A 19,837-nucleotide genomic window follows, 5' to 3' on the forward strand; every position below is an offset into this window, starting at 1 on the left:
CAAACATGGATCAGCCGCATGTAAGGCAAACTCACTACCTGCTGTGCTATTGCTCCAGCCCAATTATAAATAAGTAGATAATTTGGGGCCAGAGCTATAGTATAGCCAATAGGGCATTTTTCCCTGAATCAGCTAATCAGGGTTTAATCTGTGGCACTCCACATAGACCCTCAAACCCACTAGGAGAGATTACCGTGTTCAAGAGCCAGGAATAAGCCCTGAGCACTTTCGGGTATGGCCCCAAAACAAAACAAACAAACAAAATAAACAGGCATTTTAAAGATGAGCTGAGTATAAATATAAATCATAGTATTTCTTCCCTAAGACCTAACAGATAGTCAACATGCATCTGGGCTGCCAGCACCTCATTTTAAGAATCAGTGGGTTGGAGAACTTCTATATTTCACTTGATCACTTGACTTCCCATTAATCATCAATTTGCTCAAGTGGGCGCCAGTAATGTCTCCATTAGTCCCTGTCATGTGCTAGTGTAGCCCAATGGCGTCTGTTCATTCGAGGAACACGAAGAACCTCAAACTGATCGTTCAGGGTCTTGATGAAGAAGTCTGATCATCTGGTTGGTGGGTGACCACGTGATCTTTTGACATCCCGTGGAATCCAGTCGGTAACGGCTCTAGTCCAGTGGTCGTCTCTAAATCTCATTACGTGTCCAGCCCATCTGATTTTTGACGCCTTGACAAACGAGACAGCACCCCTGATTCTTGATCGTTGAAGGAGGTCAGAACTTAGGATTCTTTCTCTCATTTGAGTGAAGCGTGATACTCTAAGCATAGCTCTTTACATTCCTATTTGGGAGACCCAAATAGTGTTTTCATCCTGTTTGCGTAGGGCCCAGGTCTCTGAGGCATATGTTAATGCAGGAAGAATAGTGGAATTGAAGAGATGTGCCCGGAGTCAGAGGTTCTTCATCCTCTTAGTTATTTCTTCGACGCTCTTGAAGGCGTTCCAAGCTGCTCTCTTCCTCCTGCGCAACTCAGGTGCCAGGTCATTTGTCATGTTGACTTCTCGACCTAGGTACACATAACTGTTGCATTCGGAGATGGTCATTAACCATTGAGAGCAAACGGAGCGTCAGGGACAAGGCTATTTCTCATAAACATTGTCTTTGTGAGATTCAGCTGTAGTCCGACCTTTCCGCACTCACGGTTGAAGTTGGCCAGCATTTGTGCCACTTGGCTAATGTTTGGTGTTATTAGAACGATATCATCAGCAAAGTGGAGGTGGTGTAGTTGCCGACCATCTATCTTCACTCCCATTCCTTCCCATTCCAGTCGTTGCTTGATGTTCTTGAGGGTGGCACTGAAGAGTTTCGGTAAAATGGTATCACCCTGCCAACCTCTATCTTGACATTGATGATCACTTCTTTGTAGAATGGTGAGATCCTGGTAGTGAATCTGTAACACAGCTCACGGAGGATCCTGATGTATTGATGCAGAGTCTGGCAAGCTATTCATTGTGTATTCGATATGCCAAAATCAGTAATTACAATTGGTCACTCTTATTTATATTTATTCTTACTTTATTATAGTTAAGTTCTCTTAAATCGAGTAACTGCGGGTCCTACCTGAAAATTCTAAGGTCAGTTTGGATGAGACTTGCTTTGTTGACCTTGTTCTCTCAGCAACCCCCTCTTCATCCTGTCCTTCACAACTTCTCTGCAGTAATTCCAGTTCATTAGTTTGAGGCTGCAAGTCTGACCCTCCACAGCAATGCACCTAAAGGCTCTCCTCAACATCACCCCAGTTTAGCTTTTTTTTTTAAATTATGACTCGCTTATTTGCTATTCCTAAAAACATAATAAATAATCGTAGCACTGTAGCACTGTCCTCCCGTTGTTCATCAATTTGCTCGAGTGGGCACCAGTAACGTCTCCATTGTGAGACTTGTTGCTACTGTTTGGCGTATCGAATACGCCATGGGGAGCTTGCCAGGATCTGCCGTGTGGGTGGGATACTCTCGGTAGCTTGCCGGGCTCTCTGAGAGGGACAGAGAAATCGAACCCAGGTTGGCCACGTGCAAGGCGAACGTCCTACCCATTGCGCTATTGCTCCAGCCCAATAAATAATATAGCTTTTAAAAATGTTTTAATGAATATCCATAAGATATACCATAACAAAGTGTTCATGATTGGGTTTCAGTCATACAATGATCCAATGCTTGTCTCTTCATCAGTGTACATTTCCCACCACCAATGTTCCCAGTTTCCCTCCTATCACTGCCATCCTTCCCCAGCCAGTATCTTTTTGTTTTTGTTGTTTTGAGGGCCACACATGGTTGTGCTCAGAGATTACTCTTGGCTCTGTGCTCAGGGAACACACGTTGTCTGGTTTGGGGGACCATATGGGTGCTGGGGATCGAACCCAGTCTACCATGTGCAAGGAAAGCATCCTGCCAGCTGTCCTTTCTCTCTGGCTCTGGTATTATTTTTAAACCCAGCTCATCTTTTGCAGTTATTATTTTAAATAAATGATCATTAACTTTGGTTTTAGAATTTTAATTTTATTCTTTCATTGAGAGTATAGTAAGTTCTTTTTATCTGTTATTACTATCATTTCTCTATTTTCTAGGACATTACTCAGAGGTTTTTTTTTATTTTTTGTGGGGGGGTCACACCTGGCAATGCACAGGGGTTACTCCTGGTTCTGCACTCAGGAATTACTCCTGGTTCTGCTTGTGGGACCATATGGGATGTTGGGAATCAAACCCGGGTCAGCCATGTTCCGGGCAAATAAATGCCCTCCCCGCTGAGCTACTCAGAGTTGTTTTAAAATTATCACTAACTTATTAATGATCACCTGTGTATCTGTTATTTGAGGATGTTTTTCCCTTCTGCTCTTGGCTTGATCTTGGTAAGTCTCACAATTATTAAATATGGATGCTTCATATTGCATGTAAAAGGAATGCCAGGAATTGCTAGACAGGCTGTTATCCTCTGCTAGAGAGGGTTTAACTTTTCCTGTGTTTGTGAGGAATATGAAAAGTGAGTTTTTTGTGTATGAAATACAGGACACTTGAGTTACGGGGTTGGCTATGTTATGTTAAAGATAAATTGTTAGGATTTGGCAACAGTTCTGGGACCAGTTAATAATTGGAAGGTTGGTTGCTTATTGCTTCATGTTAGCTATATGCTTAGCTTATGCTTAACTAAGTCCTGTTTCTCTAGAGTTTTCTCATGTAAGGGTGACAGAGCACTTACCTCTTCAGAGAGTGGGGATTTGATTGAGTTATGTAACAAGTTACATAAAGTCTTAATATGTGTTTTTAATAAATGCTTGACAGCACGTTTAAAATTGGCTTGAAGTTTCTTTTGATTCTGAGATATTGTCTGGCATACCTGGCAGCTGAGATAGCGAGGCTGTAGGATAAGAACAGGGAAGACAAGCTTCAGTTACTTGTTATTGATAATCAACCCAAAGCCAAAGCGTCCCCAAACATGGCTCAGGTGACAGGGCACTAGTCTGCATGTGCGAGGTCCTGGATTCCATCTCTGCACCATAAGACTCCACCCTTGCACAGCCCGTGTGACCCCAGGACTCCCTGACAGGGCTCAGAGTGGTTCCCCCCAGTCATAGTGACAAGCACAAAAATGAAATTCTACTGGCTGAATGATTAAATTGGCTTTCGTTAGTTCACAGTGTCAGTCAAAATAATTATGGTAACAGTTGGAAAATAAAATTAGGTTTAGGGGCTGGAGCAATAGGACAGCAGGTAAGATATTTGCCTTGCACGCAGCCGACTCAGGTTCGATTCCCATCATCCTATATGGTCCCCTGAGCACCACGAGGGGTAATTCCTGAGCGCAGAGCCAGGAGTGACCCCTGTGCATTGCCTGGTGTGACCCAAAAAGAAAAAATAATTTGGTTTATAAGGAAACCATAAAGAAATATTACCCTACATATTTTCTATTAGTGTTTTAATATATTTCCCTCTATCAGTTTTCCACACATAATTTTAAGTTATTTTAATTAATTTTTGTGACTCCCCTTGCCCTATCATTTAAAAAATTTTCCACATTAAGACATCGCCCTCAAAACATATTTAATGACTCATGATACTCATATTTGTTTTGCTTTGGGGTCACATCTGGGGATGCGCAGGGCTTACTCCTGGCTTTGTGTTTAAGGTTTACTCCTGTGGGGCTTGGGGGGCCAGATGGGATTCCAGGAATCAAACCCAGGTCAGCAATGTGTATGCAAGAGACTTTCATGCTGTACTATCTCCCTGGACCCCCAGACTATACTTATCTTGACTGCATCAAACCTTAAATGGTTAGTTTTAAGTTGTAGAATAGATAAAAATGACTGTGTAACATTGATTTGTTTTGATTAACAATGATTTGTCCTGTGATTTAGCTAAGTTGGGTCTGTAACTATATACCACTACTGATCCCAGTGAAATTTCCTTTTCTTTGAATTCACTCAAAGCTACAGAATGGCCATTTGGGGAAAGAAGATGGGGGAAAGATGATTGTTAGCTGAATTCAAAGCAAAATATTCCACTCCAAGTCCCTCATAAACCAGAACAGAAGAAAATTTATTCCTCAGGGAATAACAGTCATCTTCCATCATCCTTTTAGAAAAAAAGTCCACAATCAGCAACCATAAATCACTTTGAACAGCAGGCAACACTGAGCTCCACATGATCAGAATGACATCATCCCTTGGTAAAAAATATATTATCCTCAAGAATATTAAACCATTAGCCAGGAGTCAACGAAAAAAAAAAATCCATCGGAGGAGTAACCTTGCACAGAAACACCTGTTACAGGTAGGACTCCTCTGGGTCTGAGCTCATTCTCTGGGCTGTTGCAATCACAGTCACGGTCCTCCCGTTGTTCATCGATTTTCTCGAGCGGGCCCAGTAATGTCTCCATTGTGACACATGTTACTGTGTTTGGCATATTGAATACATCACGAGTAGCTTGCCAGGCTCTGCTGTGCAGGCGAGATACTCTCAGTAGCTTGCCGGGCTCTCCGAGAGGGGCGGAGGAATCGAACTCGGGTCGGCCATGTTGGTTGTGTGCAAGGCAAATGCCCTATCCGCTGTGCTATCGCTCCAGCCCGGACTGTTGAAATAGATGATGGTAAACATGGTACACTAAAATCACACAAACTTATTCTCCCTGCCTGGAAGCCAGAGTCAGATTCTAATTTCCAGTGGGTATTGCTCTCTGTGAAGATTTGAGAAGAGAATCAATCCATCTTGCCTCTTCTAGCTTCTGGTGACCCGGTCTGACCTGGGAGAGCATTGTTCCCATCTGCTTGCTCGAGGAAGATGGTGGGAACAAAACAAAAGCCCAGCCTTTCTAACTTCCATCCTAGGAGGAAAGGGCAACAAAATTAAGCTTAACAGGGACCAGAGAGATAGTACAGTGGGTAGGGCATTTGCCTTGCACATGGTTGATCTAGGTTCTATCTCCAATACCATATATATGGTCCACTGAGCCTGCTGGTAATAATCCCTGAGCACAGAGCCAGGAGTAATCCCTGAGCGCCCCCGGGCATGTCCCCCAAATATATATAGGCAATACTATGATATATATGCATAATGAAATAGTTTCTTTTTTCACATGCCCTATTTCTTCTGTTCCCCCATCCTCACCCCTTCCTTTCCTTCTTGTTCAGCTGCACATACTCTTTGTTGTCATCTCTATAGGATCACACTCATCTCGTTGAGGTATCAATGCCTGTTGTGACTGTAGATTTTGCCAGGGGTCACCTTGGTGTCACAAGTGAGCTTGCTGGGGTAGAGAGTGGCTCATACTCCTAACCACAGTGCTCACACACTGATTTTGTTACTTGCAGTGCTGGCTGGAACTCACAGCCTTCAATGTCTTCCTGCACTCAGCAATCAGTAATCTCAGATGGCAGGACGGAGCTGCCAGGCTCATCGTGACATCATGTGGTGACGCCAGGGAGCAAGCTCTAGGCTAGGCAGTGCACTGGCCTCTGAACCACCTCTTGACCCCTGCAATGATTTTAGAAGAAAAAATTCATATTTCTGTGCCTTAGTCCCATGAACCACATGGTTTGACTCGCTGAGTAATTTGGATACCATCTGTCTCTTACTTGTAGCTCTTTATAGGTGCCCCAAGGGAAGGGGAGGACTTGCTTTCACAGAGCACCTAATAAAAATAAACTACACTCGGCCTGTGTTTAGGATTCAAAAATAACCCTGTGTTATTCTGCAGATGAATAGGGCTTTATGAGTGAATAAATCGGGTCGCTAATTGGTAGGTGTGCCGTGGCCGCAGAGCATACTTCCAGCCCTTACCAGAAGCAGTGTCAGTCTTAAACATTGTTGAACATTTAGTAAACAAAGAAGTGCAGAAACCGTTTTTTTTGTTTTCTGACAGTCTGCAACTAAATCCCTGCTAGTCATGTCTGTGGGTAACAATGCAATGCTGCAAAAACAATCTCCTGTTTTTCAGGGGTTATGTATTTACTTATTCTGCATTGTATTTGTATTTATACTTTGATTCACACATGTAAAGTAAGAAAGTGCACTACCATTGAGCGACACCCTCGGTTCATCTTCGGAATTATGTCATGACTTATTTGTCACTAGAAATCCCAGGGCCACATGGCCCTTTTCAACTAAATGCCCAGAGTGGGGTATCACTTGTATCACTTGTCATTCCATTCATCTATTTGCTTGAGTGGGTGCCAGTAATGTCTCCATCCATTCCTGTCGCGTGCTAGTGTAGCCCAATGGTGTCTGCTCGCTCCAGGAACACAAAGAGCTTCAAACCGTTCATTCAGAGTCTTGATGAAGAAGTCCAACCATCTCGTAGGTAGGTGGCCAGGCGTTCTTTTGACGTCCTGTGGAATCCAGTCAGTAATGGCTCTAGTCCAGCGGTAATCTCCCAATCGCATCACGTGTCTGGCCCATCTAATTGTCAATGCCTTGGCAAAGGAGGCAGCATCCCTGATCCTCGATCGTCAACAGAGGTCGGAACTCCGGATTCCTTCTCTCACTTGAGTGAAGCATGGGGTATTTTTGGAAGATCCACATATGTTTTAAAGAATGTTTGCCAACAGTTTTTCCTTAATGTCACAGTCACGGTCCTCCCGTCGTTCATCAATTCGCTCGAGCGAGCCCAGTAATGTCTCCATCGTGAGACTTGTTGTTACTGTGTTTGGCATATTGAATATGTCATAGGGAGCTTGCCAGGCTTTGCCATGCGGGAGAGATACTCTCAGTAGCTTGCCGGGCTCTCCGAGAGGGGCGGAGGAATTGAACCCGGCTCTGCCGGGTTGGTTGCACACAAGGCAAACGCCTTACTGCTGTGCTATCACTCCAGCCCTTCATTGATGTAATGCATATAAAGAACTTCCATGCATTGTGTTAGTTCTATATGGCTTCACTGTGGGTCAGCACCCAGCTGTGCTCCTTCAGAATCCCGACCCAGGACCCTCTGAGAAGAGCAAGTCTATGGCTGCATCAACTTACTTCATCCAACCCATTCACTGCCACTGGACTTAGTGCTGTTCCGTTTCCTCCATCCATTCCATCTACGATGACTGAGAGCCCTCTACATCAACCCCATTTTAGGAGATGGGAGCTCACGTTTGTTTTCATTAAGAGTTGTCAAAAGTTTAGAGAGATTGTATGCAGCTCACTTGGATTTGATTCTTGGAACCCCATATATTCCCCCAACCCTGCCAGGGGTGATTCCTGAACACAGAGCTAGGAATTAGTCCCGAGCATGCCGGGTGTGGCCCCAAAACAAAAGATTGTGCTTTGTTACTAAAAAAATAAATAAATAACTATGCTGGCCCAGCTGAAGAGTATTCTTCACATGTTTAAAAAAAATAGGTGAAATTGATGAATTTTACTTGGGAGCCAGCTCAAAGACCTGAAAAATATGCTTTGCAGATTTGATTCCTGGCACTGCAAGGTCTCCTGGTACCACTGGGAACAACCCCCAAACAAAAAAATGTCTACATAGGGGCTGGAGTGATAGCACGGCGGGTAGGGCATTTGCCTTACACGCAGCCGACCCAGGTTCAATTCCCAGCATCCCATATGGTCCCCTGAGCATCACCAGTAGTAATTTCTGAGTGCATGAGTCAGGAGTAACCCCTGTGCACCACCAGGCGTGACCCAAAAAACAAACAAACAAAAAAAGTCCACATAAAGTGATTTACTGAGCAGGTCTCTGTCCAAAGAAAAGTTCGAAGCTTTTACACAACTGCTTAAGAAACTCTCCACATCCATGTTCCTCCTGTTGCTTGTCCCTTCTGCTTCTGGACAGTGAGTGGTTTAATTTTCCCAGGCTCAGGGAGAAAGAAGGGCAGATGGCTAAGGGCCAAAGGGAATACACCAGAAGGGCTTATTTCCTTGACAGAACATTTCCAAAAGTCCTACCCCATTACTTCTCTTCACCTCTCTCAGCCCAACTGCAAAGGGCACTGGGAACAGGTGGTTTATTCCGTTGGGCCATTGGTATTCCCAATATAATGTGGGATCTTTTAAGGAGAAAAAAGAAGCGGGGGAGGGGAAAAAGAAGGGAGGAAAAGAGAGGGAAGGAGAGAGAAAGGAAGCAAGCTGTGGGAAGGAAGGAGGAAAAAGCATCTGGAGACAGGCAAGGGTCTGCCAAGTGCTGCAGTGAACTCAGACAAGCTATCTACCCTGAGACAGCTGATGCTCTCCGTTCTCTGCTCGTTATCCTGTCCTGTCCTGTCCTTGCAACCATAAGTTTGCAGGTTGGAAGATGATGAGCCCCTGTAGCCCCACCGTATCTGCAGAATCACAGTAAGAGGTTTTTAGAGAGAGAGAGAGAACAGGGAACAGACTTTTATAAAGCGTGGCTGCACACCAGTGGATGCCAGGAAGAATAATAAATTCCCTTCTGGCCTGACCTCCTGAGGCACGCTATCTTATCTGCAAACCTAAACAAAGTCAGGGTTAGTCTTGGTGGGGTGGGGGGTGGGGATGGGAATGGGGGATGCACAAGATGAGGAGAATTGAGCTTATCTTTAGGCTTTGAGGGGGAAAGGCAGTTGTCTTTGCCTAGACACATTTTCTGGTTTCTAATATTGAAGTCAGCACTTAATCTCTTTGGGCTGGTTTCAATTTGAGAAAGATCTCTCTCCGGAGGTGCTGTTTGATCTGACCTGAAGGATATAAACCACAAGCCCTGGGAAAGGTGAAACAGGGGCAGAAGAAGGGGGGGGGGATGTGAAGGAGGAGAGGACGGGGGAGCGGCATGTACCACCCGTGCAGAGCTGGAGAGCACTTACCTCATCTCAGAAGCAGAAAGAGTGGAAGGGTGGGAGGCACAGGAGGCAGAGGGAGGCCTGGAAAGAGGAGATGAAGGCTTTCAAGCAGGAAGGAGACATGACAAGATTTGCACGATAAAAATATTACTCTGTTGTGGCTCATCAGGAAATGGATTAGAGAGAAATAAGATTAGAAGCCGAAAATGAGGTTATTTCTATAGGTTATTTGTATAAAGGTGAAGACACTGGAAATAGAGAGCCTCAAATATATTTTTGTGAGCAAATGAACAGGATACTCAGTCAAGTGGGTGTGGGGTGAGGAAGAGAGAGAGACTGAGGGAATGGTCTGTGACCTACCCGCCCAGCTCAGCTGGGGGCCACTCAGTGGCCTTGCCTGAGAGCTGCTTCCTTGTTAGTCTCTTTCCTGAGTGCTTTTTCTCCTCCACACTTATCTTCCTTTACACCCTGTCTCTTCAGAAAGGCCTCCCAGCTGGATTATTTCCTTTCTATACTTTTCACTCCCTGACATGTTCTTGTTGTTGGGTTGTTAGCACCCCTTTCAGGGAGCCAATAAGAACCTCCCATGCCTACATTTCTAAGTGCCTACGAGTCTGGCACTAGAGGTCTTTGAAGAAAAGTTTGTCAAAGGAAGGAATTATGATTTAGACATAATTACACACCACGAGCACATGCTTTTATTTTTCTCTAAAATGTCTGAGCAATTCCCACATCAGGAGACAGTAGATCACAGAGGCCGTGACCTTCCTTAAATTGCATGTGAGAGTGAGACAGGAGAGCAGTGTGCAGAGACAGATGCATTTTCTGAGAAGCGTTTTTTCCCCTCCATATATTCAAGAGTCTTAAACTTAAAACAAAAACAACAAAACCCCTTTGACTTGAGTGCATACCAAAATTTCCACAAATGTCAGTGAGCAATGCCCTAATTTCTTGCTGAATATTTGCACATCTTAAGGCTATTTCCTCAGACGCTGTAAAAAGTTCCTCTCCCAGAGTTGACAGCTCCTACTGAACCACAGTTGCGTCAGGACAAGCCCAGGTGTTCCATGTGGCCAGACCCAGCATGCGGTGGCCTCATTTCTACCTTTCAATTTCAGGAGCTGCCATTTAGCCTAAAATGAGAATACTGACACCTGCTGGTACCTCTCTGAACTGTCACCCTAACGTCCCATGAAAGTTATAGAAAATTGCACGCACCTCTCAAACAGAAAAAAATTATTTTCCGTCTCAAGTAGAAGGTTGAAATACTCAGTGAGGCACATAAAATAGTTTGTAGTCACTATTGATTTCTTCTGTGACTGAAAAAAGTTGAATGTTTTAAAGAAATCTAACCATCTTTTAATTTATGGTTTCTGAGTTTTATATTTTTTAGGAACATTTCTCCAAATCAAGACTATTAGTTTCAGGGAAAAATTTTTTTTCCCACTATTATATTCTATCGGGCTAGAGTGATAGCACAGCGGTAGGGCGTTTGCCAGCCTGGCCGAGCCAGGTTCGATTCCTCTGCTCCTCTCGGAGAGCCCGACAAGCTACCAAGAGTATCTCGCCCGCACGGCAAAGCCTGCCTGGCAAGCTTTGACATATTCAATATGCCAAACACAGTAACAACAAGTCTCAAAATGGAGGCGTTACTGGGCCTGCTCGAGCAAATCGATGAACAACGGGAGAACATGTACATGTATGTGTATTTGATTCTATCCGTAGCCTAACTGAAATGATTATTTTTTACATCACATAGGTTGCAGAGGAGGGCTCCGTCTTTTAGGATTAGGTTAATTGTGGATGGCAAGTAATAAAGTAGCACTGTAGCACTATCCTCCCATTGTTCATTGATTTGCTTGAGCAGTCACCAATAATGTCTCCATCATGAGACTTGTTGTTACTGCGTTTTGGCATATCAAATACGCCATGGGGAGCTTGCCAGGCTCTGCTGTGCAGGCGGGATACTCTTGGTAGCTTGCTGGGCTCTCTGAGAGGGACAGAGGAATCGAACCCAGGTCGGCCGTGTGCGAGGCAAATGCCCTACCTGCTATGCTATCGCTCTGGCCCAAGTAATAAAGTAGTATGGTTTAAACAAGAGAGGGGAGAGCTAATACAGAATGTAAGGGACTTGCCTTGCATGGGGCTGTAGCTGGCCCAATACTGATATCACATAGTCTTCTGGGCACAGCCAGGGGTCACTTCTGAGCACAGAACCAGAAATAGGCCCTGCACATCTCTGGGTGTGACCCCAAAGCCTAATCCTTCCCTCATGAAGGTCAAGAAGGATGGTTCCAGCAGCACATAGTCTTCTGGGCACAGCCAGGGGTCACTTCTGAGCACAGAACCAGAAATAGGCTCTGCACATCTCTGGGTGTGACCCCAAAGCCTAATCCTTCCCTCATGAAGGTCAAGGAGGATGGTTCCAGCAGCACTGTGCTCTGGAGTCCTAAAGGGCAGGATTCACAGACCACACGTATCAGAGGCTGGTGCCCAGGGTTCAGGCAACAGGAGGAAAGGAGGGCAGATGACAAATAGGTATGCACTTTAGGAAGTTCTTAGAAGTCACTGGAAAACGTGTTTGCATATCCACTTAGTCAGAATTTGGCCACAAGGCTCTGAGAGAAGTTGGAAAATTTGGGGTTTATTCTATCAGAGCAGATGAGCCGCTAAACCTAGAGGTAAGGAGCAAGTAGTGTGTCAGAGGGATGGTAAGCAGATAGGCACTTGCCTTGCGTGGGGTTGATTCTGGTTCTGTCCCTGGCACCACATATGGCTCCCCAAGCTCCACGAGGAGTGATTCCCGAGTGCAGAGCTAAAGGAAGCTGCTATAAGTACTGCCAGGTATGGTCCCCAAATAAAACAAAAAGGAGAAAAAAGTTCAAAGAGGGCCTCTAGCAATTTTTGTGTCCAGTTATTCCTTGCGCCTCTGTGAATAAATCCTCCAGAACACAGTGCAGTGTGATTCACCTTCCGGAGGGAGGTCCCACAATCCTCTTCTGTCAGCTTAGAAGTACAAAACATCTGGGTATAGAATGCTTATCAGGAAAAAAAATGTTTCTCCTCATTGTCCAGCAAGCCATAAACTAGAAGATATTCTCTGCCCCCCTACGCCTGTTATTAACAAAGGTGCAGGAAGAAAATAAGGATGACCCCAAAAGGAGCCAAATTGAAAGTGTGAACTCTGATTGCTTATCAAACCCCAGTCTGAGGGTAAACTCAGGCTTCCTTGCTCTGCTGCAGGGACATACCCTCTTCAGTTCTCTGGGAAGGACATGTTCTCCATTATTCTTCCCAGCTACAGCATTGGAATTTCTCTTCAGTATTTTTCTGGAAAGAAAAAAAAAACCCCTCACTTTCTGTAGATATCTGGAAAAGGGATGCATAAGTGATCAGACTCTAAGATAAGCAAGGTAACTGCACAACACCCAGGCCCAAGTAGGCAGCAGAAATTTTACTCCTTAGTCAACAACTTTTAGAGGTATATACTCAGTAAGAGAATTCCTCTGATGTTTGTCTCATTTCAAAGTTTACAAACTTCCCTAAAACATGACCTTCAGATATATCAACTTTGTTTCCTCATTATTTTTAGGATAACATTGGTTTGTCCTTTCTTTCTGGCTGCAGGGAGCTTTGGTTTATTGGGTTACACCCACCACAATGCTCCCCAGACACTCCCATTTCTCTGTTTATTGAAATATAGCTCTAAATATTTTAGGTTTAACATTGGTATGTCCTTTCTCCCTTGCCACAGGGAGCTTAGGTATATTGGGTTACACCCATCACAGTGCTCCTGAGGCACTCCCATTCCTCTGTGTTTTATCTGTAACCCCTTCTCAGTGCTTTGCTTCCCCAACCTGTCAATCATGTTTATCCCCTAATCAGACTCTGATAACTTGAAAGGGCAGATCCTTACGGACTCTGGATTTGTGTTTGCGACTTAAATATTGTCCTTTGCATATAGTTTCTTTAGAGTAAAGTCTTTTTTTTGGATAGACAAAGGAAGACAGTTAATGCTATGCTTTTGTAACTTGGGAGCTAATTGATTCTGAATAATATTCACTCCTGGGCATCTGTTCTCTCAACTTAAGCCTTAGCTGTTCTTAGTTCCTAGCTCCAAAAAGCAGGGTCCCGATGAAGGACTGGATGGACACAGGGCAAGCTGTGAGCTACCGTGGCAGAGAAACGGGCCAGGCCAACTGCCATAATACTTAACTATAAGTTAAGAGCACCGTCATGGACAAATTCTGTCGTGATCCAAAGAGTAACAAACTAGATTAGGATGCTGCTAGGGTTAGGAAAGACTAAACTAGCCTGAGCTCTGCAGTCTGAGACCTATAGCAAGATGTCCCCAGGAGAGCCACCCTATAAGCGTAATGTATCTTATTGTATCCATACAAAATGATTAATATTATCAAGACTTAGAATTAAGATGAATGTTTAAATGGTTGTTGGACTAAGGAAAGGAGAAACAGATCCCTAGATGGTATTTTGTCCTTCGGTGGTTTGTCTTGCTAAATGAGAATTTGTCCTAGAAGAATCTTCCCCTGAGGGAAGGACATCTGTTGATTGTATGACCACACCTATGTGTAATTGCTACCCCAAACCCCTCAAGATTTGGGGATATAACTAAGGCTGTAAGAGCGGGCACGGGGAGGAAGAATTGGAGAGAATCTGGGAAGAGAATCAAGAAGAACTGGGAAGAGGAGAATAGAGGATGGAGAGGAATGAAGGAGAATCGGGGGAAGGAGAATCAGAAGAGAATGGAGAGGAGATTGGATAAATTGCAGCTGATACCAACCAGCCAGGCCTTCGTTTTCTTCTTCGTCTGCCCATTGCCATCAGCCATTCCAGGTGGGGAAAGTAGCACGAGACCACTGAACACAGGCAGCAAGAGAAAGCTGCAGGCTTTGTATTCATTTCTTTGTATACCACACATACTTAAAACTAATTTGGTCGACTTATTTCACTAAACATAGTTATTCCCTCTAGGGCCACCCAGGTTTCTGCAAATGGCAGAATTCCATCTTTTCTGTTTGCTTTTTGGTCACTCTTGGCAGTGTTTAGGATTTACTCCTGGCTCTGAGCTCAGGGATCACTTCTTGCAGGGCTTAGTGATTTAGTAGTGTGACTGAATTTGGATTGGCTGTGTGTAAGGCAAAAGCCCTATCTATTATACTTCCTCCGCCCCCAGGATTCCAATATTTTTATTTTTAAAGAAAAATTCTATTCTGTTGTGTATATACAAACCTTTTTGAGGAAGGGCAGAACTCTTGAGCAGTGCTCAGGGACCTGATGGTTGGGTGCTATGCCCAGTGAGGCTGTGCTAGAAGCCAACATGGCCACATAGAGCCATGCTCTGGGGTCAGTGGTACCCAGGCCTTATGAATGCAAAGCATGTGCTCCAGCCTCACACTAGGTCTCAGTCCTACAAGGCACATCATACTTTTTTTTAACTTGATGGGGATGGGGGTGTGGGGAATGTCATACTTGTAGGTGCTCGAGCTTACAATTGGCTCTGTGCTCAGGGATCACTCCTGGCGGGGGTTGGGGGTCCGTGTGGGGTGCCAGGGATCAAACCCAGGTCAGCTGTGTGCAAGGTGTCTTGCTTTTTGTACTATCATGTATTTTATATATGTCTTATTTTTATATTTGTCTCAAATTTTATAAATTTCCCTGAAATATGACCTTCAGATACACCAACTCTGTTTCTTATTGTCTATTGTCTAGGTAAATAGGTTTCTAGTATAGCTCCTTCTAGGATGTCATAGGTCAAATTTTTACCTCAAAACCAAAGCTGGTAAAAAAAAAAATCACAGCATAGCACAAGAGGGTAATGATAAAAGTTATCTGTGGTATGGCATGGCCCCTCTAGCTGGACTGGGAACCACTCCCCAGGAAGAGCTGAAACAGCCTCTGAGCATCGCCAGTGTAGCGCAATAACCCCTGAACCCTCCCCCCCCCAACTCCCCCTCGCCAAGAGGCTGCATTGAGATGCAAGGTTTCTGCCTACCAGAATTATATAGATGCATCTAAAAAAATATTTGTGTTCCCAAGTAGTTTAAACTTCTTTTCCAGGAGGTTAGTTGGAACACACACACTGTCACTGTCCTTCCGTTGTTCATCGATTTTGCTCGAGCGGGCCCAGTAATGTCTCCAATTTGAGACTTCTTGTTGCTGTGTTTGACATATTGAATACGTCACAGGGAGCTTGCCAGACTTTGCAGTGCAGGCGAGATACTCTCAGTAGCTTGCCGGGCTCTCCAAGAGGGGTGGAGAAATCGAACCCAGCTCGGCAGGGCTGGCTGCGCACAAGGCAAACGCCCTACTGAGTTGGAACATTAAATATGAAATAAAGTTCATCTTTCAAACTTTGGGCCTGAACGATAGCATAGTGGGTAAGGTGTTTGCCTTGCACACAGCCGACCGGAATTCAATTCCTCTGCCCCTCTCGGAGAGTCCAACAAGCTACTGAGAGTATTCCGCCCACACGGCACAGCCTGACAAGCTACCCATGACATATTCAATATGCCAAGCACAGTAACAAGTCTCACAATGGAGACATTACTGGTGCCTGCTTGAGCAAATCAATGAACAATGGGAGGACAGTGCTACAGTGCTTTCAAACTTTAAAGTACTTGATCTGGGGTGGGAGCCACAGTAGTACAGTGGTAAGGTGTTTGCCTGGAGTGCTTCCCAGAGAGCAGGGCCAGAAATGAACCCGAGTACAACTGGGTGTAAACTCCCTCAAAACAAAATTACTTGGTATGTATTATCCAAGGCTCAACTCACCTTTCTGGAAAGGACTAAGTTGTGCAAAGGTACTGATACCTTCAATCCTTAGAACTGGCAAGCTGCCTCATCCCTGCCCCAAAATATCTTCTAAATACTAATTACTATGTGCCAATGTGAGAAAGGAGAATATGCACAATGACCTTTGCAGATTCCTTTAAAGAAAGTTCTCCATTTTCCTTCTATACAATGCCTACAATAGTCTTCAGAATGGTGTTTAACCTTCAGTGACTTGACATCAACTGTTCTTGGTTTCAGGTCCACTTGTGGTGCTCACGGCTTACTCCTGGGTCTGCGCCAAGGTGACCGCATGGGGCACCAGAGATTGAACCCAGGCTGCTCTACCTGCTGTACCTTCCCTACACAGGCCCCTTGACATCAATTTCTAATAGTTAGATCTTCAAAGATCTATCGGCTGCAGTGATAGCATAGCAGGTAGGGCGTTTGCCTTGCCTGCGGCTGACTCAGGTTTGATTCCTCCTTCCCTCTCAGAGAGCCCGGCAAGCTACCAAGAACATCCTGTGCGCACGGCAAAGCCTGGCAACCTCCGTATGGTGTGTTCGATATGCCCAAAACAGTAACAAGTCTCTGCGTGTGCACATGTGTAGGGGCTGTCCAGCAGTGCTGGGGACCACCAGCACTACACTTAGCTGTGCTCAGGCCATGTTGTGCTGATAGACCCTGGGGCCCTGTGCATACTGGGCATGCACTCTAGTCCTTTGGACTACCTCCCGGATCACTTTTATTTTTTTAGGTGAATATTTTGCATTCTCTCCAATGCTAGCACCACTGGCCAATTCCATAATGAAGCTTTTGCTAAACCCAGCTAAAGCTTTTGACATATAATATTAAATGTGAAGATGACTATACAAAGTTAAAAAAAAAAACTTCATTTTTCCTACACACACACACACACACACACACACACACACACACACACACACACATTCTTGATTTCAAGGACTCAGATGCTACACTCTGCCAGCTACATTGTGTTTCTGGTCTTTTTGGTTTTTCAAAAGGAAACCACAAGAGGTGGTGCTCAGAGGCCATTTGGCAAGTCTCCAGGAGCTGAACTTGGGGCTTCTGTATGCAGAGCATATGCGTCCAGCCAGCAGTTAGTTGCATGATTCTGTGTTGAATTGGCCCACTACGGAGAAGTAAAGAGAAACACAATGTTTCCTAGTACGCAAATGCCTTTGTTAACTCCTGGCAAAACAAAGCTTTGCTATTTTAAACCTGCTGGTATTGTTAACTGGCACAGATTAATAACCAATATGCAAGATCTTTCTAAGGATCTTTCATTATTACAATGTTTCTGATGTGACTGTCAAAAGTAAGGCACAATTTTATCTGGCAATTAAAAAGCAGTAAAACTTTGTTAGTGAATGTGAAGAATCATACACACACAGAGTATAAAGCTAAACCCTGAAATTCCATATTGTAAACCATGTCATATCAATTAAAAAAAAATTAACAGAAAAGGTCACTCAAATGTCACAAAATTATAGGAGGTCCTTCGATACTTTGCTAAGAATTTTACCTTTCAAGAATATTAGTAATAGGGCAGAACTTCCAAGACAGCACTTCATTTAAGCACTAAACTCTAATTTTCAAAATCCCAAATGAAAAATACCCCTGTCTATAACACACATAATTAACTGATTATTAATGCATTACAAAAATAAATTCAAATTGGAAAATCAGTGTTCATGTTAGAAGCCTTAAGATTACTACCTCTCATTTTTGGTGCAGTATCAGGGAACTGAACCCAAGGCCTCATATATGTACAGCACGTGCTGTACCACTGACCTCCTTTCCCATAATACATTTGTTTCTATTGACTTCAATATTCACAGAGCCCCAGGCTTCCCAGTTGCTTGAACTCCTGATTGTCCTCTCCTATCTCAGCCACACTCCTTTGATCAGATCTAATATTAATAACTCCCCCAAACCACAATTTTCAGCACTTTATAAGCAACATCTAAGTTTCAAGATAATTCCTTTTTTTTTTTTTTTTTGGTTTTTGGGTCACACCTGGCGATGCTCAGGGGTTACTCCTGGTTTTGCACTTAGGAATTACTCCTGGTGGTGCTCAGGAGACCATATGGGATGCTGGGGATCGAACCTGGGTAGGCCGTGTGCATGGCAAACGCCCTACCTGTTGTGCTATCACGCCAGCCCCTCCTTTTGATCCTTCAATTCTGAACACACCTGTAATCAACAATACCTACATGCTGTGCAACATTTTCACTACTTCCCCATCCGCCACTCATGTCCTTAACTTTCTTACCTAGCTTAAAATACTAACTGGCATTATAACCTTCCGCCCGCCCTACCTTTTCATGTGATCAGTTAAATTCAATTTAATTTTCTCCATGCCTGCACTTAAGCAGGGCTAAGGATGCAAGTGAAACTCAGTAGTTTCATTTTAAATTCATTATCCTGAGTGTAGAGTTTTCATATTTTGCCAGGCTATCAAACTGTTTCCAATTCACTCTTTCAGACCACAGCACTCCCCTACTGTTTCCAGAACCTGCCTGCCACATGATCTTTCTCCTTGAAACCTAAAACCAAAGAACTGACTGGCATCTCCACCTAAATCTTCCACTTATTTTTTAGTGTAGGTGAGTCAAGTAATGGTTAGGAAGAATGGAGGCTGTCTCATGTACTCCCGTCCATTGAGCTATCTAGCTATCTCTTCACCCCAGGTTAATTTCTCAACACTTCAAACTAATCTTGATGCCTTTGCTTTCAGTGTCTACCAGAACTCTAATTCCTCAGCCTAACACTTTACCGCTCTCAACAAAGGTGGAGACTGTATTCTTTCAACCAGATTACTCAAGAGTCTACGTATTTTCTCCAGTACTTTGCCATAGTCTCTACACGTAAGCTTCTTCAACACGGTAGTGCTTCACAACTCTGAGTATCATGCTATGTGACAGGGACAAAGAAAGACTGCATTCATCTGTGAAATATAAAGTAATAGAATAGGTGACTAACACTCAAGAATAGTTGAGATAAGTACCAGGAGGTTCGCTCCATGGCTTGGAGGCCAGCCGCACATGCTGGGGGGAAAAGGCAGCTCAGATAGAGACGGGAACACCAAGTAAAGGGTGTTGGGAGGACCCGCCCAGGATGGGCAATGCATGCTGAAAGTAGACTATAGACCAAACATGACTGCCACTCAATACCTCTCTTGCAAACCACAAGACCCAAAAGGAGAGAGAGAACAAAAGGGAATGCCTGCCACAGACGGGAGTGGAATGGGGGCGATAGGGGGTGGTGGTGGGAGGGATACTGGGATCATTGGTGGTGGAGAATGGGCACCGGTGGAGGGATGGGTACTCGATCATTGTATAACTGAAACCCATGCACAAAAACTTGTAAGTCTACAACTGCACCTCATGGTGTTTCACTAGTAACTGTAGCACTGTCCTCCCATTGTTCACCGATGTACTCAAGTGGACCCAGTAACGTCTCCATTGTGAGACTTCTTGTTAACTGTGTGTGGCATATCCAACACGTCATGGGTAGCTTGCCAGGCTTTGTCGTGCGGGTGAGATACTCTCGGTAACTTGCCAGGCTCTCCAAGAGGTGTGGAGGAATCAAATCGGGCTGATCCGGCTGGCCACGTGCAAGACAAAGACCTTACCTGCTGTGCTATCGCTTCAAATGAAAAAATAAAGAAAATAAAATTACAACTCTGAGCTTTAAGGTTGACTTTGGGTTGCATTCTTCTCCCACTTCAATAAAATACTATTTTTTTGTTTGTTTGGTTTTGATGCTCAGGGGTTACTCCT

Source organism: Sorex fumeus, unplaced genomic scaffold (assembly GCF_029834395.1).
Source record: "Sorex fumeus unplaced genomic scaffold, SorFum_2.1 ptg000037l, whole genome shotgun sequence".
NCBI lineage: Eukaryota > Metazoa > Chordata > Mammalia > Eulipotyphla > Soricidae > Sorex > Sorex fumeus.